Below are 25239 nucleotides of genomic sequence, written 5' to 3' on the forward strand. Positions count from 1 at the left end.
TTATATTAATATTCAAATATATATATATTAACATTCAAATATGCCTCCGAATTTTCTGGAGAACCCAATAAATACATCCGTTTTTTTATCTGAAGTACGAAATCAGTCTTAAAAATTACTTTATTTACTTCTTGATTCGGACAATGTAGGCGCTATAGTGTGCGTCATTCGAAGTTCATGGAAGTCTTCGTCATCGACTTCACTCCTCCATCGGGTAACACAATTACCCGAGAGAGGGTATCGCTTCGAAAACGATAAAATCCCGCAGAATTAAGTTCAATTGTTCGCCTTGGCTCGTTCAATCGAACGTTTTTCTCTTCGAATGGTTTTTTTTTTCAAGATGGGAGAACAAAGAAGTCACTTAGGCTTCCAATTTAAACTGATTCGGCCGCGGGTCTATCGGTCCATTAAGACGCCATTCCTATCAGGGGAGAGGGGGCAGAGTTTAATTAACTTCGCCTTAAACACGATCACGGGAAATGGGTCAATAGCGTCTGGTTAATAATCAGACTTTCGAGTTTTCATTCAACCCTTCTCGTAATATTTTCTGTTTCCAGGACGAACAAAAGCGTCGTGTTGCAGCTTTGAGCGTGTTATCAGACTTTCGTTACCCATCCTCCTTCTTTCTAGAAAGCTACTTCGTCTCGTGCCCCGTTCCTCCCTTAAACCACCCCTCACCCTACCCCTCTCGTCGCGGGAGGTTTAATCCGGAATATTTTGCTCGTGCATTCTGCGTCATATCCTGCGTGTATCGTGCACGGGGTTTGTTACGCGACTTGTATCTCTCGCGTGCACGCAGGGGATTCCAGTAGACGAAAAAGACACGGCAGACGAGCCTATCGGATTCCTATTATTAAGGTTTCCATCGAAACGCCATGCCGGCTGCCGTTGTTCGTCATGTTTGGCCCGCCACTCGTACACAAATCCGAGGCTTCGAGCTTTCATGCCACCCCCCTGACGTTGCGAACGTTCCCCTGGAAGTAGGGGTTTGATAAAAATACCAGGTACCCTAAGACGTTTGAAATACCATCTGATCAAATTGGACCCGGACTAGTTAAAAAAAAAACAACATTTTTATTTATTTTAATACAAATCTTTATTATCGCCTTCAAAATAGGCTCCTTTTGAGCCAATACAAGCATGCCAACGGTTAATCCAATATTCCATACACTTCTTATAGGCCTCGACCGGGATGGCCTTTAACGAATTTCTTTTTATGGCCTCAATCGACTCATGGCGTGTTCCCCGAAGCGGATATTTGAGTTTCGAAAACAGAACAAAGTCACAGGGAGCTAAATCTAGCGAGTACGGTGGCTGAGCAATGACTTTTGTTTCGTCTTTGGCTGAAAATTTAGTCACAATCAGGCTAGAATGCTAGACAATTCAGATCTTTCGGTACGAGTCTGGTGGCAACGCGCTTCATACCCAAAACATTAACCACAATGTGTTGAGTCGATCCACAAGAAATGTTGAGAGCCTCTACTATCTCTCTAATGCCAACCCGACGATTTCCAAGTACGATTTCCTTCACTTTTTCAATATTGTCGTCATTAACAGAGGTGGATAAACGACTCGCATGAGGCAAGTTTTCTACGACTTCACGACCCTCACTGAATGCTTTATGCCACTCAAATACTCGAGTTCTCGATAGGCTAGACTCTCCATAACACTTCTGTAACATTTTCAAAGACTGCGTAGCCGTAATTCCATTGACAACACAAAATTTCAAGCAAACTCGTTGTTTCATTTTTTTTTCCATAGCAAAAATCGCCAGACAAACTTTTCGCGTCGTACACAAATGACTGCCAAACTCACAAAAATGGACGTATCCTGCGCGCACTTCACACGAATGTCAAAGAAGGTTATACCAGACTAGAACAAAAATATTTTACTGATTCAGTTTACGCGAGCGATTTAAATGGACTAGTCTGGGTCAAATTTGATCAGATGGTATAGTGCGATAAGTCTAAATTTCCTGAGGGAATGACAAAGAGAACCTGGTGTTCTCTGGTAATGTTTTAGAAAAGCATGCAAGACTAAGAGTGGTTTGCTTAAAGTTAAAAATCCAAGGATTTTATTTAGCTAATGATGCGTTAATTTGAAAGCCTATAGACGTTGACTTTCGTGATTCCCAACGAGCCAGAGCAAGCCATAATTCAGAACCTTCCAAATTGCGCCTGCAGCATCGAGTATCGGTCTGTAATCATCGTTAGAGGAAGCTTTGCTAGCAGAACGATGAATTTTACTCGATACGACTTATGAATGAAAAGTAATGTCTCTACTTATCCTTGATTCCAAGATAGATACTTTCCAGATGAACACTCTAACATCTCAGGACTGGTAAACTCATAAAATTTGATAAGCTGTTATCTGAAAAAATATCTACATGTTCTGCTTTCTTACACAATTCTTTTTTCTTTTTTTTTTTACTAGAAATTGTGAACTTTCCAAATCCTTTTCATTTTCGAATGTTGCTTCCTTGTTTCATTAATTACGTTTTCCTCGCATTGTTCCAACTCCCATGGATAATGGAAGAGAATTCGAAAGCGGTGAGTTACTTTCGCGACGTATCTCAGCGTTAACTAATCACGTCGGTCCCCGGTTGACATATCCTGCAGACGAGCGCTCCGCGGTTCATTCGTTCCGTTCTTTTTCGTATCAATGCTATCTTTGTAATCTCGTTGAATCGCTTACAAGCTCGCTGGCACAGAAGCGACGCGCCCGGAGAGTTTCTGTTCTCTGTCTCGATTCATCCGTCCTGATTTACATCACAACAAGTTACTCCGCCGCGCTATTTCCAACCGTACACGCGTTGATTCATTGCGGGATAAAGTTTTGCGCGCTGATACATTATTTATCGGCTTTGCAAATTCGAACGCGCCCGCCGCGGATGTAGTGACAGGAAATTGCTGCCGAGAGGGAACAGATTTCGACGGCGTGGTGCATTAGAAAAGCCACCGGGCTTCGATTTCCTGCATCAAAATCATTGTTCCTCCGGCTCGGTCCTCGTTTATTCAACATTTACGTTCATTTTCAGTTTCTCGCATGAAACAGCGAGTAGATTTTAGTTGCTCTTAGTTAATAACAGTCATTTTTAGACAGTTTCGAATATCCTAGCATAGATCAAATAACGGAAGGTTATTTATTATGTTAGTCCTGTTTAAGCAAAAATACTTCAAAGAGTTCACGTGCGAGGAAAGATACATCATCACATTTGCGTTAATTAAGAAAGTAACGAATAAAATTAAAAATATTTCGAAGTAAAAACACAACTGAAACTAATAACGATCGCGACACAATTTCACAGCCGTTCCTAATTAAAAATTAAATAAATATATCTTTATCGTTCACGTATTTGACGTGGAAGAATCCACGTGCATTTGTACCTTTTAATTAATCGAATTAAATTCGCCCAGGGTCTGATTAATTTGCACTCCCGTCCTTTGTGCAACGTTCTCTGTTTCGCTGATTAATTCTCGTCTGACGATAGGAATAATAATGAATAAATATAGTTTCCTTTGTCATATTTGAAAATTCAGCGCCCTGGTTCTCCATTTTAATGCGGCATTAATATTTGTTTAAAAAATTGAATTTTATTTCAGTCCTGGCTTGTTACCAACTCATAAAATTTGGTTAGATGATCGAAAATAGCCCTAAATGAAATAGGTTTGTATTCAGCCTTCTCTAACACACTAACTACAAATAAAATCGTTATTCTTTCGTACCGAAGCAATAATGTAAGCTGTGTTAGTGAGTACTAGTGTGATAAAATAGTGTTAGTCGGGTTCCGAGAATTCCACGCGCGGAACGATGACGTCTGGCTAGTTAGAGCAACGTCGATTAACGAAGATCGTTAACGGTCGCTGAAAACGAGCAACCGACGACGACTCTCGCAAATTGCTCGGGAACAATATCGAGCCGGGTCACGTCGAATATGGCACCACGAATTGCCCAGGCATTTTCCAGCGAGATAAACGTCACTCGTATCCACCGGTCTAACTGTAATATCTTTGTACCACATACTCCGTGCGCGTCGTTTCGCATGGAAGAAAGGAATCGTGAGCTCGTCTGAGATTGAATTACTTGAATAATGGCGATCTATCCTTCATTAAATTAGTCCCGCCGCTAATTTATTACGGGAGTAACTCGAGAATGCGGTTCTTGTTCTATAGCTGGCCACGATTAACGGACAAGTACGTCCGGTAGATTCCTTACTTATGCATATGGAGTTGTACAGGGTGTGTAGAAATCGTCGATCCTCGTCGATCCCGCGCGATCTGTTCACCATGAGAAATGCAGAAGGCGGAAAGCCCGAGGAATGGAATATTAGGGTGCTCTGAGAAATGTAGGGCACTTCAGAGTGGCAATTCTTAATTTGTTAAGAGGTGCGGTGAAATGAAATTTCAAGAATAAGTTAATGTAAATGAAATTTCAAGAATAAGTAAATGTAAATGAAATTTCAAGAATAAGTAAATGTAAATGAAATTTCAAGAATAAGTAAATCGAGTAATATGAGTTCTATGATATTAAAATTGAAGATCGTACGTCTTTCATAGAGGCATCTTAATATGTCCAAAAAAAATTATTGTTCCCATAACCAGGAGATTGTGAATTAGGTCGCAAGGCTGAGACGATCTTGGAATAGTTGAATTTGAAAGATGATAGTGGTTAGGTCACCTCTCCACTCGACTACCTAGCTTCAACAGAATGAATTACTTCTTCCCGTAAGATAGATTAAGTTTCTTAAGCTAAATGAGAAAACATTGAAGCCTAATGGCGAAGTTTCGAGGGATCCTCGTTTGATGCAGGTTTCATCCTATGGCATGATGCAGTTACGTTTTTAACTCACAATTATTTATTCAGAACGTTCATTAAATTAAGCGGTTATTCAGGCAAACTTTTGTTAGTTCAACGCACACTACGATTGTATTTTATAAATCAAATTCTAACTTTTACCCAATAAGCGGTGTATTAAAATCTCCGTATCTCTAAGCTTCATCTCTCATGCATCATTTAAAATTTGTCATTCAAATCAAAGCTTCGTAACCTATGCAATCTTAAATTTCTTCACAATCACATTGTGCGTTATGTACTAAAATTACCTATTCCATTTCGCCCTAAACCATTTCATAAGACACTTATTAATAAATTCGTCTCCGGAAAAGGGGGTGGCGGGAGAAAAAGCGTTAAGAAGGGTTGATCTAGATAAGCTGTTCTGGAGAGCAAGGCGGGGTACGTGTGGCGATTTCGAGGCACCGTGTATGAGGATGAACAGGAGTGCGGATAAAGGACGAGGCGGTGCAGGGCGAGAGCAATAGACTATGAAAATGTTGGGAGGTCGGACGATAAACGTCAACGGTATGGCTGTACAGTACGATAATTGTACGATAACTTTTACGACGGGCTTGCGCCATTCGTGCAAGCACGCTTCCACATGAGAAACCGCGTCTCGAGGCCAAGCGGATCGGGTATCGTCTTACGCGGATACGTTTAATTAAGCCGTGCACCATGGTACGAGAAACCCATCATGAAATGTCCTTGTTTCATCGACATCCTCAAATATGCACCACCTTACCTTTTCAAGAGACACAGTGAGAATGAATGAAAAAAGAGACACCAGTGAGCCTAATCCGTTCTGTTCTGTTCGTCCCAGACACACCAGAATAATACGAATAGGCTTCAGAAGCTGCTGCAAGTAGGGGCCAAATACAACACACTATGATATACCGCGCACAGTCGTACATTCATTTTCACCCACAACCGAGCCATCATCTAAATTACAAGTCAGAAAGGGGGATAAAGACGCCGTGTTCGATCATTCTCCCCAGTGGAGCATTACGCTCGTTAAACAGTCCGTGGAACCGATCCTCGCCGATAGCACACGGACTTCCGACGTCCATTAGAGTCCATGCGAGTGGCCACACACCTGTGTCCGCGGTGGATCTTCTCGAGATCAAGGATGTGTCGTGCCGGGATACGCGGCCCCGGGCGCTTCTGACAGACGATACGATAAATCAACAGTTTCTCTTCTCTTCTGGTGTCTGGACGGGCAGCACTTTCCAGAAGGAACTCGAGTTATACGAAGGGAGCCAACCGTGGGGTGACACGGGTGAGATGGACGGGCAGGAAACCGAAATTACGCCCGTTTTACGCCAACCGCCGCCGCCGGTATGGATCTAATTTATTGTCTTTAAATGCAGATCCCCCGGGCGCCCGTGGGCAAACGCTGCTAGATCGCGAGCCTGCGTTCCACCGTCCACCCTAGAGCCCACCTATTACACGTGTACGCAGATTGACGTGTAATTTGTTAGTCTATTAATACCTAATTCTCGCGAGCGAATTTTTTTTAATCATCTCCAAGTATGATTACAATTTGTCCAATAACGAACATTTGGTAACCTGTGTTAGCAGGTGTGAACAAATATTATCACATAGATTCTCAGTAACATGGTAGGACATGTCAGGATAATAGGTCTTTTGGATGCTTTTTGTTTAATCTTCTGGGTATGTTTATGTTGTACAGATTTCTTACTAGTTCATTGGGATGGATATCTAATCTTATTTTATACTTAGTGGTTACTCAAGTTATTTCGTCTGCTATCGATTTAATTTTCAGATCTTTGCGTATTTCATCATTACGTACATACCACGGTGCATTCACCACAGTTATGTGGCTTTTGCTGCCATGTCCTGTATTTCAATTCCATATGTCCATATGGGTTTAACAATTCTTTTATACATTATTAGTTTCTTGTCCGTATTTAATTTTGAGAGTTTGCTGGTAAGCCAGTACATTTCTTTTCTTTTTATGCGAATTTGATTTATTTTCGTTCGTGTGTGTTCTATCCATCGCGAGGGAATGAAATTAATTTATTAAGGGATCCTCTGGTCTAAATTGCTAGACGAAGGTGAAAGATACATTTCTATGTTTCGAGTTTAGACTTGAAATCAACATCCCCCAAAACCCCTGTATACTCAATAATCTCGTCCTCAAAAGACGTGGATCATGGGGGAAAGTCGAAGAGAAGCGTCGTTCTATCGCACCGAGCCGAACACCGTCCGCAATTAGACGCGCCAGTCAGGAAGTAGCGAAGACCTCGGCAAGTTGGGGATTCGCCTCTGGCGACGAACGATTTCGTGGTGCATCGGGCCAAGATCTCTCTCTAAATGGGCCTGTAGATCCGACGTGGATAAGAGAACGTTCGATGTACACCCGCCGCCTTTTACGTGTACATCCTTGCGCGACGTTCAGGATAAGGACATGGGAAGACGGGCTACTTTCCGTCTGCTGCTGGCTGGATACGTCGATCACTTTAATATATCAGATCGATGCTGCATTCGGTTTCCCTTGTAATGTATGTTAATTATCAGGTACACGTTCGTTTATTCTAATTAGGAGACTGCTTTACGGGTGGCGGATGAACGAGGTGCATTTGCTGGAAGAAATATGGCGAGGTTGAGGAAATAGTAGGGGCTGCGGACGGTAGCTGTGTCGGGAGTTATGATCCTTGGGATGAATTTAGATGATTTGTGTACCAGGTGCATCCTGGCATGTGGGACCTAATGGTGGGAGTAGATGCGGAGAAGGTGTAGGCGGACTCAGTAGTTGGAGGTCTCGATGGTGTAGATCGTTGCTCAGAACTTGGCGAGGCAGTTCGATTGGCTGTCGCGTAACGACGACACCTTTACACACACGTATTTTCGTTATTGGCTGAATCCGTTACATCTAAAAAGTTACCGCGTAACGAAGACGGCGAACGAGACATATCGAGGTAAACTAAGAGAGTAGTAGTAAAGATGGGCGTAGATATATGTAAGAAAAATTAAAGAGTTCGAGACGCATAAGATACACAATGTAATGTGGACTACGATTATGCAGTGTGACTACTTGGAAGAAAGAGGGTTCCTGACCAATATACAATAGCTACTAGGAGCTGTGATTTTTGAAGAATGCTTTATGGACAGGGTGCATTTTGGCGTGTGAGATTGAATAGTAGGTGATGTGGATCTTCAATTAACAACGAAATTAGGGATATTTAAAAGAGTACTGTGCCTGAAGCTCTCTGATTGCAAACTCTATAGCGACACGAATTTTTCCACTGCTCTTCAAACCTGTGAATTCGAGCGGAATTTCGGTGGAAATTTCATGATTCGTATAGAGTTCGCTGGAAAAATGTGGCGTCTAGACGCTGGAAAATTCATTTTCCACGACATCACACCGTGTTTTAACACTGTATAGGCGTCAATCGCGATAAAATTTGCGCTACCCACCAGCCGCCCTAATTGACTTGATCACTTGACATGGCACGCCACCAGTTATCAAATGGAGCTGTCGGCTCGAAGTATAATTTGATTTATATGTAATTACCGAGACCTCCATTATTTCCACGTGACGCGGATCAAACTCGAATTAGCTTAATTATAATCGAATGGCAGCTGCTTTTAGAACGGCCGTGAGCGATTAGCCGACGCTCCTTTGACGGATGATTCAGGCTCTTTAATTATCCCTGTTTGATCGAGCACATTTGATGATTCTTGTCGAAAATCTCGTATTTGTTGGTTGTTGCATGCTCGACGAATACGTGCATTCAGGCAACTGGTTGGAAAATTCATCTTTGCAGTCAGGTATAATTATATCACCCCTTTTCACTTTTATTCCGAAAAATTGATTTCTACGCCAGTTGCAGTGCAAACACGGTTGATGGTTCATGGTCCCGTCGCTTTCCTCTTTTCTCATCGTATTTATTTGTCAGATTGCAACTACATCAGCGCGTACCTCTTGGTGCAACACCCCCATCGCGCCGATTGCAACTCGGTGTTCCAAACAGTTGCATTCGAATTTAAATTTTCCCAGCTTCGGCAGCGAGTGGACCACGGGAATTGATTCGATGTCCACGATGCCAGCGAACATCGGGAACGCTCGCCACAATTGACCATTTCCGGAATCTGGTCGTAGCGTTCCGTCCAAGAAAATTATGCCGGACAGGAAGTCACGGGGCGAAGCTTTGCTCGGAACGACCGGTGGTGAACGGTTATGGCCGACATCGGAATACCGTTGCGAATATGGCCTCCTTAGCTCTTCGATTCCCATTCTGTCCTTTTTACCCGCCCCTTTTTCACTTTGCAACCGGTAATTTTACGCATACGTGCATCCACGACGCGATTACCGTTGATATGTGGCGGAACGTTGCGACCTTTTCCAATCACGGAAGCTTCGAAATCGGTGTCTTCGCGATAAAACGGCTAATGCATTGTTTTCGGATAACCCGAGGAATATAAATTTATTTCGATCGTTCCGTGTCTTTACGAGGCTCGATACCTTGCGAAATTGTTTCCTCGAGGCTCCCAAATATTTATTTTTACCTCCACTTTCCATGGGTTGTGTACTTAGCTTTTGTCTCATGTTATTGGATTTGCAACAGATATTCAGCAGCGTCGAGTTTGAGATGCGAGGGAAGAGGAGAGGACATCCTGTTGGCAAGATAGACTACTCTGTCGGTAGAACTCGGTAATGTAAAACCCTTGGTCGATGAAGGAGGTCGCTCTGCTAATAATGTAGACTCCTCTGCTGATAAATTCCAAGTTCCTCTTCCTTCCTTTTATTCTACTTTCTAGTTATTCACCCTGTGAAGTCGCAGAAACACAGAAAGCTAAGAGAAAAGAAAAGTACGTTCGGTTCCTTCGTTAAAAATATTGCAATTTAAGTGTTGCAGCGTTCGATTTCCACTTACGGCTATCTCCGGGCGTAGGGTAGGTCCGTGCAGCAAAGTTACCTATCCTGTTTACGAGCGGCGATTCCCGTTTCACCGCGGTTAATTCATTTAGCCGTCGAACGGCGCGCCGAGCGTGAATCGAGTTAATATCGAATGTATTGCAGGCCTCGGTTCCCCGGTTATCTCTCTCTTCGTTATCGGGGCACAGAAAAAAAGGGTACTCTGTTACCATGGCAGTCAAATCGATTACTGATTGGCAGGTAATGCGCGTGTAATGCGTCGACGGGCGCGCGCTACCCTTCCGTTTCCAAGTGTGCACTTGTTGAACGGACCGCCCAAAGGATGCGTTCGGTGCATTCGTCCGCACCGTTAGACGTCGAATTAAATCTACGTAATTGCCACTAAAACAAGTGGAGGGGATGTTTCGGTAATTTACGATTTGAGAAGAGAGCAAGAAAAGATGCGTCGTGGGGGTAGCCTTTCTCTTGACCGAAAAGTAAGCACTCTTTGGGAATTTATTCCGAGTGAACGACGCGATCGACAAGTTTAGGGGTTTCATCATTTATTTGGGATGTTTTTGCAATACGGAAAATACTTTTTTTATTTAGATAAAAGGTAATTTGATGGGTGAAAAGTGGCAGTTGAGATCAGGTCATCATTAAGGGGTCAGACAATTTCTGACTTCTTCGAATGATATAAAAATGAAAGAACAGAAAGAACTGGTTATTTCAGACATTCCTTTTAAAATAAGTAGAAGATCCAACCCACAAGAGTAGAGAACATTCATCGGTAACCCATCAAGAACACCGTGGAAAATTTCCTCCTCGTCCCTGTTCCGTTAGCCTTCGTAGACCTTTGGCCGTATCGACGCTTTAATTGGCCGATTGGCAGACGTCTTCCATCCAGGTTGCGCAATGGCAGCCGGCGGAATCGGCATGTACCTTAGACGAGGAGAGCGTTTTTTCTTCATTGGGCGCGCGAAACGTTACGGCAGTCGATTTCTATCTACGGTACGAATATGCAGCTCCCCCGAGCCTCCGTCGATGCGAAAATCGTACTTTCTCCGGTGCCTCGCGAGCGATTCTGCCGCGTACCGCTTCAAAGGTGTGAGATTTGCATCGGTGATTACGGATGATCGACCTCTTCCGGGAAAAGTTCGCCGGAGTCTCGCGTGCGAGCGTTTTCGTAACGTTTAGTCCTCAGCGATCATAGACATTTGAGAAAGTTTCCGAGTAATAACAAATATTTACGTATCCCGTTACGTATTGGCGTTATTGTTGGAAACGTGGCTAATCGCGACCCGGCATGGCCCATCGAACTCGATGTAATTATTAGCTCAACGTACGAGTCGGTATCTTCATTTGCAGGCATCGAACAGTATCGATAATTAGCCACGGATCCGTCAGGTGGGTCTCGAAACCGGTAATATTGATAATAAGTACCTCTGACTCGCATCTATTATGTCATCACGTGTCGGAATTCGGTTGGACGACTTTATCGCGTTTATATTACGTTCTCTGGGTGGAATTATCTTTAGCGATTTTGTGCTTTAGGTTCGAAGTAACTTCTAACCATGATCGAAGGTAATCCCAATGAAGATCAGAGAATTTGAAGGCTCTGGGGTTTCTATCAAATATCATTGAAAATAAATAAACTCATAAGGCAAATTTGAGCTTGTTCCCTCACAAATTTATAAACAATTCGAGTCGTCCCGACATCTGCTTGTCTTGTTATACTTCGTAGAACGATTCCGCTCTCAAAAATGGTTGTTTCCGTGCCCCTGGCAAGAGGAACCTTCGTTTTCATTCGTTATTATCCACACGGGTGGGCGCGAGTGCGTGCGATATCGAGGCTATTTCCCGATCCATCGGGTTTAACGATTTTTCGAGCCCCCATCCGCGATTCGAGCGAGCGAATGCGTTGTAAATTAACGATTCCATTGTTGGCGGCGTTACACAGTGGCTGTCAACGGGTGTAAAGTTCATATCGCGCGTATACGCATACCGAACGTCGAATTGACACGCAGTTTTCCAATCGGACTCGCGGCGATGATACGGAAACAACGGGGACAGCGTTTTTCATCGCTCCACCCCCGCGTTGAGTTAGAAACGTCGCTGACAGCTACGAACACACGGCTCATAATTGCAATTAATATTATTCGAGGTAAATCGAGCCGTTTTTCCGTGACACGCTCGGCGTGGGTGATAATTACGACATATGTCAGCCGCGCGCAAAAACGTGTAATCGAATCTTTCCCGATGTAATCGAACCTGAAATAAATTGCGCGTCATGGACGTTAAGCTGGTAGGAATACATAGGGAAATATCGCGCAGTTTTGTTTGTTCGTTTTATTCCGTTTATTTATTTATCGTCTTTGACTGGCTGTGACAAATCAGGATATGAAAAAAGGCGACAGGATGTACGAGATGACAATCTATAGGGGCTGAATGGATATGTTGTAAATGGGGAATGAAAATGCAGATTAAATGTAGAGGAAGGTGGACAGCATAATATAAAAATTATAGGAATTGAGAAAACAGTACTTTGCCAGCCAGTTATTTTTTGTCCCTAGTCGATGGAAAAATGGATATATTAAACATTTTGGGGGTAATGGTGCTTCGCAAGCGGAATAAGGTCGTTAAATTTCTATTTCCGCCGTTGTTTATTTAAAATGGCTCGTTGAAGCGGGGAATCGTCAAGGATCCTAACAAAACATCCGAAGCTAGAGACTCGCAATAATTGGTGCGCTGACTGGGGTACAATCTCGACCCGAATAAACGAGGACTGTTCTGTTGAAGCATTTATAAGCACGTAAGACAGTTCAAGCGAAGATCATTTCAGCAACGAGGCTTTTGTTATTAAGAAACTCGACGGGATTTTACGTTATGGCGTTGTGTCTGGTCTTTTAGAAGATTTCGCTCATTAATTTGCAGATCGGAATCAAAGTCGTCGCTATTCGTAAATGGTGGTGTAAACACCATGATGGATGCTGCGATACTTGTTGGCATACTTGATTATATCCAGACTATAAAGCTATCATCTGAAATTAATACAGTGTAGAGGGTATGTGTGTGTTGATAAATCAAAAAATTTATTTAAGATTGAAAAAATTTTAAGATTTCGAAACTGCAAAGACATTGACGTCAAAATATGCAAGATAATCGTGATATTCAAGGCATTCAAGGTATTAAAGATATTCGAGGCGTTTCAGTTGTTCGAGGTATTCAAGAAACTTACGATAATAAAGACATTCATGATATGCAAGTGTTTCCCAAGATTTTACGATGTCTTTAATGACTACAATTTTGTACAACGTTTTTAACTAACGCTATTTTGCTATAAGCTATAGAAATGGAACACTGAATTCTAAGGAGCCAGAAAATGGACTCGAAGCTGCTGATCACTATGAAAATGAGTTCTCCTAGGGTGGATCGAGACAGTCAAAGGAAAGCACGGTCATCCAAGAGATTGCGATTGAAAATTGCGTTTAGAAGGTCGTTCTACGCGCGTGTCCAGTTTATAATTAGCGAATACCTGTACGCGCGAGTTTGAGAAGTCTCCGAGCGCGGCGAACGTGCGATTAAGGTTGCTCCTTTTTCAATTCCCACCGGCTTGGTGCCAGTCACGCAGCGCTCGGACTCTCGGGCCCCGATGGTCTGTTTCGCAGACAGTTGCCCCGAGATAATAATGCTAATTACAAGTGAGGACGTCGCGAGGGAGCTCCGATGCGATATTTAAAAAAAACTTTAATTCCATTTACATGCCGTCCCTTCCAGGAATCCGAGATTCGGTTGCTCTCTACCACTCTATGCGTTTCGCGATACCCCGGCGTCGTCGTCGTTGTTTCGTCCAGATATTTCTTCGTCTTCCCTTTTTACCCTTTTTGGCTGGTGAACTTTCTTTATTTCACCGTCCAGCGACGACTGCAGAAGTGAAATTCGACAATTTACATTCCGCGCAGCTTTTTACCTCGAGTCTCCGTGTCGGTGCCCGTCATTGGCCCGCAGAAATGCACGCTTTCGCATCCAAAGCGATACAAACTGCTCCATTTTTTTTTCTCTTTGGAACTCTGAAAAACTTAATCGGACGAGCGTATCGATCGGGGATTATCACGGTTCGATTGCGTTTCTTATCTGCATCCCAGCTCGACCCCGAAGAGGGTGGGCCACGAGAAGACCTTTGAAAGCTCGTCGTAGCGCAGCGAGTTCCCGGTGTATTTTTTCCTTCCTTTTAAATCTCATCCCGTATTCCGCGAGGAAAGACGAAATAAGAAAATCTTGAACAGTACGACTGATTAAGCTGTACCACGGCCGCTATACTTTCCATTTCTAGAAGGCTGTCCCGTTCCTTTTTCATTTCTCTCCTTCATTTGCGTAAGACTTTAGAAACGCCTGGTTAACTCGAACTTGTTATTCTTGCCGGAGGTACAAAGACTAATGAGTGAAGGCTGAGCATTTTCCACTTTTTCATTCCGTCCCTGAGTTTTTCCCCGCTACATACCCTCGTCTTCTCGCTACCCCTTTTCCCCTTTCGTTTTTATTTACTCTCGCGCTTCGACTATGGTCGTGCACGCGCAATTGCCGCTGGTGCGTCGTTTAATCATGGCACTGGGGCTCGATAACGAAAAACATAAATTATTCCGGTGCAAAAACTTCGGAATGGTAGCGCTTTGCTGCGAGTCCGGCCAGCTCGGGAGGAAACGATTCAATCTTTAATGCAACAAGGAAAGACGTTCCTAAGTGGGTCTAAATAAAACAAAATCCCAATCGTAGAGGTAGAAAGTATTATTTACGATAATTTAATATTATAACTACAGCCAGCCTCATAAGTATTCATACCCTCTATGTTTATTGGAGGAATTTATCTAAATTAATTTGATAAATTTGGGTTTGATGTTTGAGATTTGATGTTAACATATAAATTTTTCATTATAAATACGTACATGAATAAACTTTACGCATGTATATACTTCTAACGAAAAATTTATTCGGAAACATTAAACCTGTAATTTAATTCAGACAAATTTCTTCAACAGATATTGGATGTACGAATACTTATGAGATCGACTGTAAGTAGAATCCAACAGGCGAAAAGTGTACGTAGAATCCTTTTAAAACGAGTTTGTCTTTCTATCCTGGGATTACGATTCGTCCTAATAACAAGTAACACTATTATTTCGCGAAATACACTATTTATTCTACGAAAACCCCGGGGAATCCGGAGAAGAAGCAGAAAGGGGTAATAAAAACAGCCAGGACAGAGAGTGGAGAAAGGTTTCGCCGCGTTCTTCAACGAGAAGTTCAGACCGTGGATAAAGTGCCACTTGTTTCTCATAAAGGAACAATTTAGCGCGAACGAAAGGAATCGTCGAAGAGTCGTGGGAGCCTCCGCTTTCATGGAGATTCGGATGCAGCTCGCTGCCCCCGGGGGCTGTGCCTAGATATTCATCGATGTTTATCTAGATTCGAGCTGCATGTTTCGCAATATCGCGCTGCCTCTGTTATTTTTCAGCTCCGTGTACCGGTTGAACACGTTCAGAACCCGTGGAATAAGGTAAATACGTCGGTGGTTGACCATTTAAAAGACCATTTTCACGGATATGGTGTTCAAAGAGCAATCTGTTCGCCCATGACACGACTAGGACTCCAGAATATCAACTTCACGAACAAGAATCTTGTTTCTGTTAAAGTGTACCATTTGTTTGTAGATCCATTGTTCCTTTATCAGCTTAGAAAGTTAATGTTTAACAGATGTGTAGGATGCAATTGTGCCAAGTTTTTGAGGAAAACTTTTCAAATAATGAAAGATACTTTTTAGTAATTCCTCTCGAATATTAAGTACTCCTTTAACCCTTAAATGCACTAAGTTTTCAATTTGATACCGAACTTTTAAATCGAATTGTACACTTGCAATTGGTTTGTTTGTAATATTTGGCTATATATATGTTACCATTGCATAATGTTGTTTTGAATAAAAGTTATAAAAATAAACGTCAGCTATCAATATTGTTGAAATAATAAATACATTGCTATTTTTTTAAATTTAATTTGGAAAATCAATCCAGTCTCAATAACAAGCAATTGATTTGCAACGTTCTAACCCTATATATAAACTCACTTTCAATATCTTTAATAATAAGTGACCTTAAATTTGCAACAATACAGTCATAAAGCACCGTTAACAAGTATTGTCCGTAAGTACAGCCTGGGCTATTTTTACGATTGTCTTCGCAGAGTGTTAATTATCGCAGCACGGTCGATTACTGACGGCTTTATGATTTACTCCATTCTTCGAGATTGACTGAGTAGCAATGTATCATTACCGTCTTTTGCAATTATATTTCCCATTGTCGGAGCGCGGCCAGGGAGCGTTCAGATTGTCCCCGTCGGTGGAAAAATTAGTATAACGACTTTTGCGTTCCGACTTGTTGAACTTTAGGCGTGCGCGGCGAGGAGATTACGCGAGATGGAAAGTGAAACTGTCGAGGGGCTCGTGAGCCCAGTCTCCTCTTTAATATCCGTCTCCGTCTGTGATTTTCCTTTGTGCGTCGCGGCGGCTTTAAGAATTTACGTCGTGCAGATTCATTGACGCGCTTTAAATATATTGTTTAACAGAAACACAAAACGAATATTTATCAAAAAATAAGATTGGGTGATTTTGGATCCTCATGAACACATTATTTGAGGTCATACAATCCATAGTACTGAACTATTTATCTGAAGTTTGCGGACAGATTTTACGTACTGAATCAATTTCTTCTTAACAAGCCCCAGCGTCTCCTGTCAGAACAATGGGACGTCGGGAGACTCTTCAGACTTCTTCTCGCGTTTTAAGCCCGAAGATGTCACTTGACGAACCCCTTAGAATATCCACGATTCCAGGAGGTCTAGGTAAATCACGATACGAGAAATCATTCGGAGTCAGTCGGCTTGGCTCGCTCTGATAACAGCTGCCCACGTATCACCACACGCCAACGTTACATTCTTTCGATAAATTAGCTTGTCCGGGTCCTTTAACCGGTCTATGCTCCGCGCTGACAGCGCTTTGTAGACATGCTAGTCAGGCTTATCTCGCGGCATCATTTTAATAGATTCATACCATATACCTTTTTAATTTTTAATACCTATAGGATGTTGATAAAACCAACCGAGATTGCGATATCTTACGCGCTCGAGGTGATTCTAACTTTTAATTGCTTGTAGTTATTCCTTTTACGATGATGTCCGGGGGTTGGAATAGGACAGGATGTGGATACAGGATCGTTGGTGGTCTCCAAGCGCTGCTGTTCGAGGAAACTTTATTGACTGGTCCGGCGTACTGTAAAGAATGTACAAAGAAATTCTAATTAACATACCAGAATCGTTCGAACAGTTGAGGTTTTACAAACTATATTTATATCTTGAACTTATACAAACTTTCATAGTGGGGACAAGCCTCAAATGGTCGACTCTAATTGATTTCAATTATACGAAAGCGCCCCAAAAAACGAAACGGTATCCTGAACGAAATTCAATTCAACATTCTTACCAGCCCGCGTTAACGTTCTTCTCGCCAAGTTTCACACCTCCGCGTTTCACCAGGTTCCAGAAGCAGAAACTACGATTCTTTCAGTTTCCCTAAGGCAAGAATAACGCGGCTATATTACTTACAATACCTCCGTATTCGTGGAAAAGGATGTGCAGCGAGACTTCCCACGGAAAGTCGAGGGGGGAATCTTTTTTATTCATGAAAAAACCGACTGTCGAGGGATCCGTGCGCGCGAAGAATAATACAGACACTTCCTAGAGCAATTTCATTTTCGGTACATCCTCGCTGCAGGACAGCCCAGCTTAATCGGTTTTCGTCCGCAAGAAGGAAGCGCCTCGTACCCGTGGAATAAAAAGGAACCCCCGCCCGTCCCCCTCGTTCTCAGTCTCTCACGCTGGCCTTCCGTCTCTCTCCCCTTTTTCTTCACCCTCGCTGTACTTACTGCGGATGCAGCGCTTTCAACGCCCGACCATTTCGTCATGAGGAGGAAGGCGGGACTCCGAACAGCCGAAGGAAAGTTGAGACGTACATTCGCGCCTCCGACGCTGACCATAAAGGCGACCGATTCACCGTAAGGATATTACGCGAACGACGCGACCGATTCTCGTCCATTTTGTCGCTCGTATGGCCACTTTTTTCGCCCTGAGTATATATTCCCTGGAAGAGGAATCCCTCCTCCGGGCGACTTTTTGCAATGGGAGATCCATCGCGAGTTTGTTCAGCTTCCTATTTCTTGAGCTGTTATTGCACGCTTCGCCGTTTATCGAAATTAAATTCCCTTTATTCTGTTTTGCCTTGTATCTTGTATCTATCGACATAAAAATGCCCATAGACTTTTAAGTAATTGGAAGATCCATCCCAAGTTTGTTTAGTTTTCTATTGTTTGGGCTGTTATTGCACGTAGTAAGGAGGGAAGCTTTGCTGTTGAACAAAATTAAATGCCCTTTTTTCGGTTACTTGCACGTCTTTTATGCGTTTGAGTTGCTATGAGTTCTGTGTTGCAAAGGAAGTATGTATGATGGGCTCTGTTTTGCTTTGTATTTTGTATCTACCGACACAAAAATGCCATAGATTCCTAAGTAATTCGAAGACTCACCTCCCATCCATTTCCCTTGTCTCAACATTTTTTGTTAGAAACCTCGGTCCATTAACAGTTCAAAAATGAATACTCTTGTTATTTTTCTCGACTATGTGGACACGCACATCAGCTTGTCTGTTACCCCACCCCGAGCGAAGGTAATCAAATAGAGTTGATTTACGATAGGAAGAATTACTGCCGGCGCGATCAATCCTTGGAACAAGTCTTTGGAATCGCGCGGAGCCGTTCGCGTTAATGTTTGCCGAGAAATAAAAGGCCTCGGGGCGCTCGATTCTTCCATTAGCGCGGTTTAGAACGAGGAGGGGAGGGTTTGGCGAATGAGCGACGAAGAAGAAGCTCCATAAGACCCAATGTTCCATATTTATGGACAGCAGGGATCAAGCCTCGAGAAGCGAAAGAGAGTCTATCACCGCTGGCCGAATGGCGCGTGAAATTCGTGCGAGGCTATTTGGCTAATGGACAGATAAAGGGTCTCGTTGACAATCTTTGACATTTTCAATCCTTTAATGCACGTCATAAGACACTGATAACGACACGGGATGAAGAGGGGATCCTCTCGTGTCCCGAGCACAGGACGATCGTCCTGGGCCCCCTCACCCTGGCGTACGTGCCTTCGCGTGAACAGACACACGGGCGACTGGTTGCACGTATAGACGACCATTCCCTTCGAGCAATCTCGGAAGGTACTTCCAGGATTGCACAATAACTTAGATAAGGGTCCGAAGGTTCGCTTTAATACCGCGATTTTTCAAAGAAGACCGCATGAGAAAGCTCGTCTTCGCTCGTTTCGACTGCGCGTTCCCCTTCGGACTGGCGACGCTGCACTAAGTGGGCTTTGTGCAGGCAGTTGTGTCGTGCAACAGTTTCAGCACCTGTTCCAAATCGCCAGATTTAAATTCTCGATCGTTAATCTCGGGTTATATTCTTGACAGTAAGATGTTGAAACTCTTGGAACTTGGAACTCTTGAGGGCTATACCGTCGAATTGGTTAGAAGCTAGATTTCATAGATGATATTATTGTAAGTACCTACAAGTACCCTGTCTCTTTCTGTCCACGGCACAGTCTAGAGTTTCAGGAATCTTGAATCTAAAGAAAAATCCCTCGACAATGTCCACATCCTTACATCGACGGCAATGCATCATAGAATTTAGATAATCCAACTCAAGTGAGCGCACAAGGACGGCCTGACTGGTCAGGGCTTATTCTATTTGCAATCAAGGCGCGAAGTGAAATAAATAAACAAAACTGACTTCGCTTGTCTCCGCGCAAGGTGGACCGAAAGCTAGAGGAGGACGGAGGATCCTGTAAGACAGAGCACGCGTAAAAGAAGGACGAGTCGAGAGACGCGGAGAGGTCAGTAGAAGCAGCAGCAGGCGAGGACGATGAGAGGTAGGAAGAAGAGAGGGCCGGGTTCTTGAGAGGGTTTCAGTATGGGCATGCACGATGCACGTAGCGAGATAACTGGTTCCGCGGAGCCTGCTATCATGGCACTCTAATTACCAGCCATTACACCCGGCGAACCCCTCTGAATTGTTGCGTTCTCTACCTACACTCGTACTAACCACTCGACCACCGAGACCGGTGTGCCCTGACCGCAGCTTTAAATGCAGAATTAATATACCGGCCGGCACTCATTTTGCGCCGGTGTTGTTGCACGTGGTTTTCTTTCGCCCTCCGTCCCCTCGCGCTGTCCCCCGTTCCCGGTGTATCCCTTTCGTACTTTCACACCTACACGTTTCCCACCTCTATCGGCCTCTTTATCTATCGCGCTACCGTGACCGTTCGATTCAATTTCGCCGCGATGCTCCCTCGCGATAGGGACTGGTCTATTGATTTCGGGACAGATACCCACGAAATAACTGAAAACGCGAGAATTAACCGAGCACTGCGTCAGGGAGCTACTAGAACCTAGGTGCGTAAGGAGCAGAGAGATTCTGTGAGGTCTAAATTGGTATAGGATTATTTGTATTAAGTGTTGAGGTATTTTTTGGGGCAGGAGGGGAGGTAGCACAGATTCTGCTTTAGGTGCTTAGAGATATTAGGTAGTAGGTCAAAGATACAGTGTGAGTCAAAAGACAGTTGGAGACTTTTAGGGTTGGTAACTCTCCGAAGATGTTAAAAGTACAAATATAGGAATGCGTGGTTGGTCAAAGATACTGCGTGATTCGAAACAGACTTGCAAACTTTTAGGGTTTTTATCCCTCTGAAAGATGTGAAAGGTTAAACATAGAAGTGCATTTCATCTTCAGTCTCCCAATAGACTCTTTAGTGAACTCACTCATCTGACTGTGCTTTAAAGCTTGAGGACGTTAGGTGGCAGGACAAATAAGGTTTAAACAGAGTTGCAAGCTCACAGCATTCATCTAAATAAGTAACATAATCCTAATTAGCATACAGCACTCTAGAAATAATCGAGTATACAAGAATACCCCAACAATATGAGAGACAGCATATTCATTTTGTCATATCAATTTTGTAGCCTCCAAGATATGAAAGGAGGTTGAAATGCATTAGTATGTCTACATTTGCGCTTCCTAATTGGACATGACAATTTTAGACGCTACGAATAATCAATATTCAAACAGTACAAACAACACATTAACGATTTAATCCTGTCGAATGAAACGGTTACACAGACCCTCAAGGCTCGAACGTCAAAACGACAAGCTCCGCGTATCAATCTCTTCGGCAGCGAATTCGCGATCCCATCGAAGGCTTGAATATCGGTTATATTTTATCATCCCAGTACTCTTATGTGCGACTTTCGTCGATGCTCTGTTTTGTCAGATGACGATCGGCCGCGGGCATACGTCTGGTAAAAATCTACTTTGTTTTTCATATTCAACGGTATTTGATTTTCCGCGGAGCATTCGACCTGTCGGACGTCACACACTTAAACGAAACACAGCTGGAACGCGGGTTGTGCGCGCGAGTTGCGCGGGTGTATCCTTTTTCCTCTGTGTTTCGTTATACAGGTCGCCGTCAAAGTGTTAAATTGGGGTATGCCTGCTCCCTTTGGCACGCCCCGGCAGAGTCTAGGAAATCGCACGTTAATTTTTTTTTTTATTTTTTTGCTTGCCTCCCTCCCGCCTGCCTCTTTTTATCCTTTTTCCTTCCGCGTCTTTTTTTCCTACCTCTAGCCCGTCCGTTCGCCACAGGGGAAATTGGTTTTTTCCATTGCACGACGACGAGCTGGCACGAAAACACGCGGATACAGCCAGCCAAGTCGAAGTAGCCTTTTTTCCCAAACAGGGACCTCGATTATACTCGAGGGGAGTGCAAGTGCACTGTTTAATCGCGAAAGAAGCGCAATTTGTCGATCCCGCCATTAAATTGCTTCGGTTTCTCGGTGAATCGTTAACGCGTCACGAGGGGAGATTTTGCGTAACACGGTTGTCGGATTATCGGGATTAGGACTATTTACAAAGTGTTACGGGTTACGTACCGGTCGATGAAAAATGCGCAACAATCGAACGACAATTTATCTCTGACGGTGACACCGCACGTTCGGAGCGAGGTATTTATAAGAAAGTTGCCCAGTCAGTTACCTTCGATAGATCATACAAATTGCGACTACACAGTTCTCAAGAAAAGCTGAATGTTAAGTGCCGCGTCTGGAAGTATTTGACTTCTTTGCACTTGCGATTTCTGTCATTTTTCATAAGACAGCTCCTTTCATTACCTACGAGACCCAAGCTACAATTTCATTCTTCAGTTACTTTACTTGCCTCGATTTACGGTCTATTTTCCTTCTTAGCATTCCTTAAAAGTTATTACTTTTCTTCGTGAAGTGGATCACAGTAAGTATACAATTAACAGACCCTAGAGTTCCGTCTATCGCGTTCCAAACTAGAAGACGTTCTCCAATTCTCGGCGCTCCTGTCGTAACGCTATCAAACTCGTGACAATCTACAGCGTCCCGCAGCTCGCGAGCAGAAATTCATGAATAATACAGACGTGATTCCACGGTCGGTGGTACACACCGGAATGTAACGTAAATCAATACACGCGAGTGCGGAGATTCCTGGACCGTTCGCGAAACAATTTACGGGACAATCTGTGTACGGTGATGTACAAAGATGCTTGAAATTTAGAGGAAATTTCAGGCATCAATCTTCGTGGGGAAAATTCACGAGCCAGCAGTACGGTAAATTTAAATGGCTGCAATACTGGACGATTATTAGATTGAATTTGTGGAGAACTATGCTTTCTGTTCTCCTTAAAAGTGAGTCTATGATTGCTTTATTGGTAATGTAGTACATTCGGTCGATAAAGCTTGGTGATGCAGAACACTGCCTGATTTATCGACAGAGTGCTCTGCATTGTCAGCATAGGAGTCTTCCTTAGCGTCTGAGTGCTCTACATTATCGAACCTTATCGACACAATGTCTGCCTCATCGATTATATACTTCTACTTGTTTACCATTTTTAAAACCTCAGACCCTCTGAACGACGACTACAGTTGATTCAACTCGCAGTAATACTCAAATTGACCACCCTTAATCCATACTATTACGCTGCTACATCTCATTCCCAGTTCAATTTTCCCCCTGCCTTCTGTCTCCTCTGTAATGCAATCAAGCTTTACCACTTTCGCATCAATCTTTTTACAAATAATGCATACGTGATTCCACCCGGTGCACAGCAAAATGCAACATAAATCAATACACTCTCGCGCGGAGATTCCTAGACCGTTCGCGAAACAATTTACAGGACAATCTCGGATGATGTACAGAGACGTCTTAAATTCAGAGGAAATTTCACGCATCAATCTCCTCGGGGAAGATTAACGACAAGCCAGCGATACGGTAAATCGTGCTTGCGGCAATACTCGACGATTATTAGATTGCATTCACCGCCGTGGACTATACTTTCTGTTCTCCTTAGACGCGGAGCGGTATGTATCGGTGATTACTCTCGAGCATGTGTATCCTCCGTTAAACGTACGTGTACGCCAAACGTATGCCGCGGACTTGCGTATATATTCGCCGCATGTTTCATGCCCATTGGTTCCCCTTTCACATGAACTTTGTGCCGCGCTCGTCGAGTCTCGTCCTCGTTCGCTGATCGCGCGCACGTTTGCATTCGCGACCGGCTTGCCTACATACGCGATCGCTAACGTTTCTATTCCATTTACGGACGGATAATTAGCTAGAGCCGAGCGGGGCATGTTGTAGACTCACGCGTCGATCCTTTACGAGTCGATCCCTGTACGCTATCGATTCGACTAGCGCGATTTCACCGCGGCGCCTCCTCCAGACGATCGCTTGGTACCCTATTACAGCGAGACTTGAATTTATAGAGTCATACTTGAAGAGAAGGGGGGTAGAGTCTGAGGGAAAATGGTCAAAAAATGTATCCGAATGAATTCCTGAATTTGTATAAAATTACAAAAATAGGTACTACGATAAATGTTGGATTAAACATGTTTAGTCTCGAAGTATCAATCTTGGCAGTCAATATGTTAGCTATCTCCTGACAGTGGTAGTCAAGCTTCCAAGATTTATCAGTAGAGTGCCCCATATTACCAGCAGAGCGTTCTGCATTATTGACAAAGTACTCTACAGTACCGAATCTTACCGATAGAGTGCACTCCCTTATCGATAGAACATTCTACCTGACCGATCTTGTACCTTCTGCCTTGCCGATTGCTTTGGCATAGACTAAATTATACCGATTTCCGTCATGCTACCATAAATTACCAATGTCACAAAAATTAACCCTCTATTATTCGTAAACCGTGCCAGCCAATTAGTTGACAGAACGTAGGCTCCGCGTGTCGTAACGCTGAAAGGGGCTACGCGGCGAACCAGTTCATTTTGTGAATTAAGATAGCTAACGGGCCACGGCGCGGCAGATAGCCGCAAAGCGGTAGCGGTTTAACAGTATCGATCAGATAGCGGTACCAGGGATCGATTCCTTCGTCGTTGTTTAACAAAACTGCGGCACGCGGCCTCGGCTGACGGTGCGCCGTGCGGAATGGTGATTTATAGTAATTTGCATGATCGTAGAAAATGAGGGAACACGGGGCTGGGGCCCCCGTGTCTGCGATCTACGCGAGAAGGAGGATCGGCCCGGAGGAAGACGTAACCGAGAGGGACACGCATAGCGGGCGCGATCGGCGCGAGAAAGAGGGACAGACGGAGAAACGGTAGAAAGAAAAAGTACGGAAACGCAATTGGCATTCTGTACCGCGGCGAGCAAGTACCCACTAGCGGCGTGTAACAGGTATACGTATCGTGGTACTAACGTAATTACCACGTACGTACAGGCTGGTCCTCGCTTATTCGCTCTCATAGAAATCGTATACGCCGTGCCTAATCCAATTAAATAGCCAATCAGATGCTCGATACGGCGCGGTTAATTAACGGCACATTCTTATGCATGTAGCCAGCAATCTCGTTAGGTCATATACATACACGCCTGTGCCGGCGGACCTACTTATCATTATACAAGGTGTCCCGAATGGGCCGCGAATACAGCCAGACCTAAATCAACTTGTTGTATAATAGTTCCTTGGTATTTTCATTGTGCACCCGTTGTGTGCAAGTATTTAGAAAAATGATCAACACAAATCTTACGGGAAATCAAATTTTCCTCTAGACTAGGGATTCTTAAACTATGGGTCGCGACCTCAAATAGGGTCGCTTAGCGATATCTTGGGGTCGTGAGATTTTAATGTAAAATATTTAACATTCCCTTTTATTTATGTTATTGCAAAAAATGCAGTTTTGATGAAAAATAGGGTATACAATTTTTGTAGCTATAATAAGTACAGTTTTACAACTCTTTGTGCAATTATTAATTTTATATTTTTGTATGTTTTTAAACAAATTCTAAAACTATATTTTATCATATATACATATATACTGTTATCTAATCAATTAATCATCAAAAAA

This window comes from Hylaeus anthracinus, unplaced genomic scaffold, assembly GCF_026225885.1.
Source record: "Hylaeus anthracinus isolate JK02 unplaced genomic scaffold, UHH_iyHylAnth1.0_haploid 12001, whole genome shotgun sequence".
Lineage (NCBI taxonomy): Eukaryota > Metazoa > Arthropoda > Insecta > Hymenoptera > Colletidae > Hylaeus > Hylaeus anthracinus.